Source organism: Amphiura filiformis, chromosome 2 (genome assembly GCF_039555335.1).
Source record: "Amphiura filiformis chromosome 2, Afil_fr2py, whole genome shotgun sequence".
Taxonomy (NCBI): domain Eukaryota; kingdom Metazoa; phylum Echinodermata; class Ophiuroidea; order Amphilepidida; family Amphiuridae; genus Amphiura; species Amphiura filiformis.
Window position 1 is genome coordinate 23,287,681 of NC_092629.1, and position 8,592 is coordinate 23,296,272.

Genomic DNA, 8,592 nt, shown 5'->3' on the forward strand with positions numbered 1-8,592 from the left:
GTTCTGTCTTTGCTAGAAGATCGCATTTTATCATGTCCTGCAACTATTGATATTGATCTTGATAATCTACAAACACTGAACACATTTCACACTTTCATTCAAACTACAGTAGGAAGCTCATGGGGTCATAAAATCAAAGCCGTTGAATTTTACAAGGTAAACGTTGAGGCAATGGGCGCCATGTCAGAAATAATTAATTGCATGCCCAACATTGAAAAAATTAGTATGTGTAGCGGCTCTTCAGAGGTTGTACCCGTGGATATCAAAACAAAGCTAGTTGAGAGTATAGGTGCACTGACAAAGCTAACAGATATCTTTGTATCACGTATTGATGTAAGTCGCGTGCTCTCTCACATGTCAAGCTGTCCAACCAAGACACTCAGACGCATTTATGTCCATGCAGCTATTGGTGATACAATCATTCACATAGGTGCTCTTATAACACATCAACTTGAAAAACTTCAGCTTCCGCATGCCTCATTGGAGGAGAAACACATTGATACTCTAAGTACCTTCCTACTCAATGCACCAAACTTATTGGAATTGGACTTGAAGAGTAATAATGTAGGGCAGAGTATTGCAGTATTGACTCGTCACTTAGAGCATTGTCAGAAATTACGAGACTTAAACTTAAGTCGCACTCACCTGACAGCTGCAGGTGTGAAAGTGTTAGCAGAAAGCTTGCACCAGTGGCCAAACTTAAATCGGCTTGACCTTGGAGGTAACCCTTGTATAGAGATGAGTATTGACGCACTGGCCCACCACTTACAGCATTGTCATAAATTGGGACACTTGAGCTTATATGACACTGGCGTGACAGATGCAGGCATGGTGGCATTAGCAGAAAGCTTCCATCACTGGCCACAATTACACTCGATTGACCTTAGCGGAAACCGACTAGGTAACAATGGCATTGATGGTTTCTTCAAACACATCAACGACTTGTCATGGCTATACAATTTCACGATATCAGCATACATTGACAGTCAATGCAGTACGTTAGTGAAGAATTGCCTGAACGCAATCGGGATAGAGGTTTTTGAAGAAAGACATGTTACTAGTGAAGCTCCGTCAAAATCAAGACAGGCTGGTAAAAAGCCAAAATCATGTAGACACATAGTATTAGGCATGGATCCTGATGGAAGAACCGCGACCGAGATCGAAGCATTTGATGAGGAAATTCAATCAATCAAGGAAATAGTGACGTCTTTACACAAATGCACAGCAGTCAGTGATGGGGTTGATTCCTATCCCCTAAGGAAGTCCAAATTCTACTCTGGCACAGGTTACCAGATGATAGATGACTCGAAGATAGAGATAGAGATAAGTCGACAAGGTAAACGGGCGCTTACAAGAGGGCCAAAGTGTAGCCCCGGTATTAGTGTTGGGGCCAAAACCGCTGGTCTGATCCAGAAGATTCCGAGTGCGAACCAAGACAATATCACAAATGTAGATTCTGATCTGCAGAAGCCTCTTCCGGAATAAATCATTTAGTGATATTCTAAATTAACTTGAAAATACCGACATAATTTTAGCGCCCCATATGGAGTTACAGTTCCAGCCTACCCTAGCTTGGAACATAAAATTATTGTTCGGACAAATAGAATTATGGTTAAATCGATTTGAGGATGCTTTCGATCGAATAAAACTCAATAGTAAGGATTGTGAGGTATACACAGAGAATAAATGGTCTAAACTGTTTTTAAGGCCCATTCTTTCATCATTTGGTCCATTATGACCAGTACGGTGCAACTGCCTGCCCAGGAATCACTGCCGGCTGGGCCAGGCATCACGTTGCATACTTACCCAACATAGGCCTTCGTAACTCTTAATTATTGTTCATGGTGACTTTATAAAAGATCGGGAGAAATCTTACTTTTACTTCTACACACATGAGCTACATGTAATTTGACAATATTTCACCAGGAAAATAATTTAAATAACAATATTTATTTATTTGGTTCAAATGTGAAAAAAATACCAGTGATTGTATATCCATTCCAAAAAGTATATTTTACTAAAAAAAAAGTAGGTAATGGTGAATCCAACGGACGAGGACACAAAACACATCAAGGATCAATAAATGATACAAGAGGATACCTTAAATATATGAACAACTGGAAAGAAAAAAGCAAGGTACACCAACTTGACATGGGGGGAACAAGTAAAATACAGACTAGACAGTACGAAGTGGGGGAACAAAATTATTTTCATCACTCCAGTGTACTTTTGTACTGTTTTCTTGACACCTCCGTGGGTTCTGGAATTGGCAATTTTTGGCCATTAAACTTTGGCACTCGGCACCGAACTTTACCTGTTTTTAGGCCTACATTGATTGTTTGGTTTTTGTCTACTTATGTAACATTATATTTAACAAAACACAACTGATGTATGTATGTATTTTAATGTTTAATTGTACTTGTACTTATAAGTATGTTAGTGTTTAATTGTACTTATTTGTTTTTCATGTCTGCGCCTCGGAATAGTTCTACTAGATTGATGGCGCATTGCAAATGCTTATTATTATCAATAAATCACATCCAGTCCTACTTTTTTGCTGTGTCTCCTAGGTAAACAACATGTCCCTGGTAGTACAAAGTATTCTTTGCTTAGATTGCTAGATTTGAGAGCATTTGCATCAAAATCGGAGGAAACTTTCCGTGGAGCCCAAATGTTTACCTCCGACCTATATTCATATAGGCCTATATAACTACAGATTGATAAGTAGTAGATAGGTCATCTTATATAATTTCTACATCCTTAACAACCCCCTTGTATGCACTTTGACCTTGGAATTCTGGGACTGCCCATGTGCGTCGATTTATCTACGCACCTGAAACTATAATTTAAAGCAAAAATAAACTGGGCACATAAAGTATTGGTATACTTACCACACGACGCTAAACTTAAATGACCAAAAATGAACTTGAAGTATTTAATAGATGGAAGACATTTTTATGCGCATTTTAATACGTCAGTTGGTACGATGCAACTTTATTTTCCCAACTTATACCACTTTGTGCGTGAAAGAGAGAGCATTTCAAATGTAACAAAGATTTACATATACTTTTCTCTCGAAACACGCTAATCATGAGCACATCAAGTGAGTATTGATCTGTTAGAATGTAATGAGCCCGTTGCAAAGGCATGTGGGAAAAGTCCTGAAGGAAGAAATATCCCAAATGTGTCACTTTATAAATGCTTTCTTTTTCCATTAAGATTGGAATAAGTTGAGGGAATAAAGTCGCATCGTGCGAATTAAGGTGTCAAAATATGCAAAACAAATTTCTCCATATATTGATTTCTTTATTTGGCAATTAGGTTTAGTGTCTGTACGATATTGCTTTTGTTTAAAGCGTATATACTTTCTGTTCGAAGTATACGATAGTCGTACCAAAGTTTAGGCATACTAGTATATGTTGAAGACAACTTCTAGACTAAATTGGGTCGTCATACATGTACTTCTACAAAATGCCAAGTTTGAAATTACTGTAATCTTCATAAGATTGACGATGAGTACCATCTTAAAATGGACTGTAATATATGAAGAGCTTATTTCCAAACCGTGTTAAGTCCACAAACCCATACGTGTCTGATTTACCTGTGCGATATTGCAATGGCTTGTCACTAGTGGAAAATTTGCAATGAGAATTCTTTCAAAACGATGAGAATCACTAGGAGAAGTGAAACGGCGCCGTTTTCCCAATTTTGGCGTCAAAAGGCGCCGATTGGAGTCAAAAGGCGCCAAATGGCGCCACTTGGAGTCACTGGCGCCAAATGTTGGCGTCATTGGATCCATTTTGGCGCCAGTGGCGCTGTTTTGTGATCAAGGGATATTTTTGGCGTCATTGGCGCCATTTTGGCGTCATTTTGGAGTCATTGGCGCCATTTTGGCGTCAGGGTATTTTCTCACAGCACATTATGGCGTCAGTGGTGCCAAAATGGTGGTTCTGGTGCCAAATCGGCATACTTCGCCAATTCTAACATTGCAATAATAAAATTTAATATTATTTTGATATACTAAGAAGCCAATCCTCCTGATGAAAAGGTAACAAAATTTCAGGTCAGGTGTTCAGGTTTACTCCCTTTACTATACTGTGCCAAAATAACTCCCCAATTTCTACTGGATAGTCCCAAGACTGGTAAAAACTGGTAAAAATCTAATGCTTGGCCAGTGTTTCTGACAATCTTCAGAAAATCACTTTTGTGCAATCACGAAAACAGATACAGCATATAAACAAATGTGAACAATATACGATAGTACCAGCTAAAATATTATGCACAATTATACTCTTGTATTTTACATTTTAAGGCATTCAAGAGGGCTTGTAAAATGTACAGAATGTGTTTGTAGATAAGCAATTAAGTGTTGAACAAAGGATTAGCAGAGTACAGTTACACGATGGGTCATGAAGAACAACTGCCTTTATGATCTCTGATTCCTGGCTATGATTGCATTGGTGAATTACATTGGAAATAGGCTGCATTGTTCTGAGTTTCAAATATTGATGAGTTTTGTGAGCAAATCAAGTTGATACAATTCAGCTAAAAAGATGTTTGCTTCTGCAGGTTGGTCGTCAGATAAAAATTGCTTTAAAATGTCATAGGCAGCATGTTAGGGGATGGTAATTTACCATTTCCTAAAAATTTGTTTTTTAAAAATGGTTCCTAGATGTTTTTATCTAGTTTTTAAAAATTAAAACAAAAATAATTTTGACCTAATAATTTTTTTTGTTACGATGCATGAAAAAGAAGTGGGCCAAAAACCTGTTTTTAGGTTTTCCCAAATTTGACCTCACATATGAATTTATCAAGTCTTTGCCATTGTAAATATGTATAATCATATATACTTTAGACCAACAATTTAGCAGTTATCTTAGCAGTTATACTTATGAGGCCCGAAAGTTTCCATAATTCCAAATTTGTGCCTCAAACTCTGAGAATTGTAGTTTTTTAGCTCAAATTTGGAAAGTTTGTGAATTGTAAGCTCCCCAGCCTATAGTTTGGCCTAATTTTAATTAACTACTAGCGGGTACCCGCGCTTCGTGCGGGCCCCCGCGCTTCGTGCGGGCCCCCGCTAGATGAGTAAATGGGAGCGGTAGTAAACGGAAGCGGTTAGTATAAACGATGGAAATGGTAATCATGGCAATTGGTATCACTTTTAACAGCTCAATTATTACGCGGTTAGTGATGGTAGGCCTACCATTTCTGCCTCTACTTTGCAAACGACTTCCTTAGCAAAAATTCTGTTGCGTAATTTTTGTACCAAACACCCTTTTTACTTATTTTTCTTTGTCTTTCCCTTTTTTCTTTCAGTTTCTCTCTCTCTCTCTCTTTCCTGCCTTCCATTTCTCCTTCTTTTTCTTGCTTGTTCACTTTCTTTCTCTCTATCTCTCTCTTCTTTCTTTCTTTCTTTCTTTCTGTCTGTCTATTTTTACTTTGTCTTTCCCTTTCTTTCTTTTCGTTTGTCTCTCCCTTTTCTGTGGTGGGGTGGGGGATACCCCCCCAATATTTTGATAAGGTCAATGGTCCGTACAATCACCCCCAAGTTGACACATGTATGATAGATGTGGGTTTCTGACAAAATTAACCTCATTTTTTGGCCAAACTAAAAAGTGCCAATTTTTGCGGTCTTCGTGCGCATTTGTTCCGCTTTTGCACGATATAATTTACCAGTAGGCCTAATTAGCTTGCCATAAATTATTCTGTCGCCAAGATGTTGGATTCACTGTAGGCCTATTGCAAAAATGGATTTAAACGGACCCATTCCCCATGAATCTACGCCATTGTTAATGTTGCCAAAAGACGCCGGATTCACTATTAATATGCCTACTTCACGAAATGTTTTCATCCCTTCCTCCAATGTCAAAAAGAAATCTCGCCATTGCTTCTGCTTCTGCTCTATACTGTGCAAACACCGCCGGTACTTGGTGGTTATCACGCACAGGTGTTGAGATATTATAGCGGTTGCGGTTACCATGCTTATGGTGCTCCACCCTCTCCGTCGAAATGCTAATGATGCTCCACCCTCCCCGTCGAAATTAATCACAACATGACAAACGAATAAACTCAAATTACTTTCCAATATTATAGGCCTACCTTGAATTTAAAATCTTCGGGAAAGTCATACAAAAGAAGTTTCCGAAAGTCATCATAAACTAATGTAGTTGATAGCGGTTGCGGTTACCATGCTATTAATAATGCCCACTCTCCATCGAAAGTCACCACAAACGGATAAACTTCACTTTCAAAATATTAGATCTCTTATTTTTTTTCGAAAATCATCTGTGTAGCGGTTACAGTACTTGCAAACGGTTATACAATTTTACAAAGCAATACGAAATGCTGAGCAGTGTTTTCGTCTTGAATGTACGCGTATTTATAAAGCTTGTCCGTAGCAATGAAGCAACGCGTTAGCGAGTCCACCATTGGTTGATCCAAATAATTATTTGTGTTTATTAATTTATCTATCTATCTATGCATTTACCATTCATCTGGAAATGCTAGAACTTATTTATTTATCTATTTATTAATTTACTTTTCATTTATAATCTCTGAGATGATACCGATGAATCGATCCCAAGAAGTATCGATTATCGGCAAGTTCCTCTTCAAAGTATTGATCAGTTCCTCTTCAAAGTATCGATTATCAGCAAGTTCCTCTTTAATAGTATAGATACTCCCATGTTGAAATTTAAGTTCATGAAGTCCCTATTTTGCCTGAAAATCGGTTCTTAGTACCCTGCACACCCCTACTAAAATATTTTATTTTTTATTCTAATATAGTTTTTGTACAAGAAAAAAAAAAAAAAAAAAAAAAAAAAAAAGACGATTGCGCCAATAAAAGGATTAGGGATTAATCTAATGTGATAATCACAACCAGGCACATGTAGCTTCCACGAGTGCAGAGACAGAGAGAGAGAGCCCATCCAGGCTCAGTGCACCTTAAGGGCACACAACTATGAATCAACTGGCGTAACTACCTCTTTCTCTCTATTTGTTTTTTTTAAGAAAAAAAAAGATCACTTTCCTCACAAGGAAGTGAGGATAACACTACTAAACAACTACTACTAACAACTGACTTGCAGAAACCAATCTAACAGCTTATGTGAATGAAGACACTGCTGGTTAGAACACTCAAAATAGGCAATGTGCCAACAGTCAATAACATCAACAGTTCAAGAGTCTTTTTGTCTGCAATGACAAACTGACATTCAACATGAATGTAAAATGTTTCAAAGTTCAAAGAAGTAAACGTCTGTTCCAGAGTTTTCTTTTAGAATTCCAAATGACATACGTAAATTAGTTCAAAGTTCAATGAAGTGACCATATAGGAGGACACCGATGATGGATTAATGTCATAGTACACAGTGACCTGTCCATTTAGTTTAACACATAGTCTTTCAGGTGCTCAGGAAGTTTGTGAGGGCGCTGGAACGCCTTTGTGTGAGCAATGGTGGCATGATCTCAGGGCCAACCATACTAGCCTGGGGGATACTGTCACTAACCTCGCTGCTGTTACCGGTACATGGATTAGACTGTGCAACCAAACCGGAGGTATTGCTGGAGCTATGACCGCTTATCGCGCAAGGGATCGCGAGGATCTGACTCAGAACTGGGGTGCAGTGATTAGCATTCCTGGGCAGGGGGTCACAAGTAGCAGGTGTGGACAACTCGCCAGGTATGAAAGGGGGCTCTGGAGGAGTACATTCAGGGACCACTTCAACAAACTCGGAATCCTCGGTGGGTGGAGACGACTTGGGAAAGGGACGAGAATCCAGGTCAGGATAATACTGGACCTTAAAGCACTCAGATTTCTTGATACGATAAGAAGTATTCCGAAGCTGAGAACCCACAAATTTGCGGATGCTGCACCATGGGCCTTCGATAGTAGTGACTAAGTAGCGATCTCTAGCATGAGATTTCTTGCGATCTGAGTAGAGGTAGACAAGATCACCAACCTCCAACTCTGCTGCTGGGGAGGCAGAGGCTAATGGGGCCTTTGAATGAGCACTGTGTGGGTGGTTGGCTTTTTCGCAAGGCATGCTGGGCCTGAATCATTTGACAATCAGTGAAAGGAACCTGCTCATTGGTAAACTGGTCTCGCTGAAACCACATCTCACGGGCTGAAAGACCTCGGGATCTGATGCAAGTATTAAGGGCTGCAGTAGCAATGGCAAGTGATAATGCTGTAGCCGGACCACCTGTAGAATCTTGTCTGAGCAACTCATCTTCAAGCTCACGAATGGCTTTCTCAGCAACAGGATTCTTGTTATTATTTTTAATACGAGCGATCTCAACCGATAGATGGTAACGTGTGAGAAGTTTGTCATTGGCGAGTCGAACAAACCCTGGTGCTGGGTCAGTAAGAATGACTGCAGGGGGGCCATCAAGTGGACGAAGTTCAATGCACAATTGAATCAGGGCATCACGCAAGCGTGCCATGTTGTTCATTCTCGACAATGCAAGAAGCTGTGTAGGACGTTGAGGTTTCGCGCAGCACAAGGACTAGCTGGTGGCTACGCTTCAGGATATCAGCTGCAAAAGAAATGCCAACTGCATCGGGAGGGTCACTTGAGGACTGCTCGATCA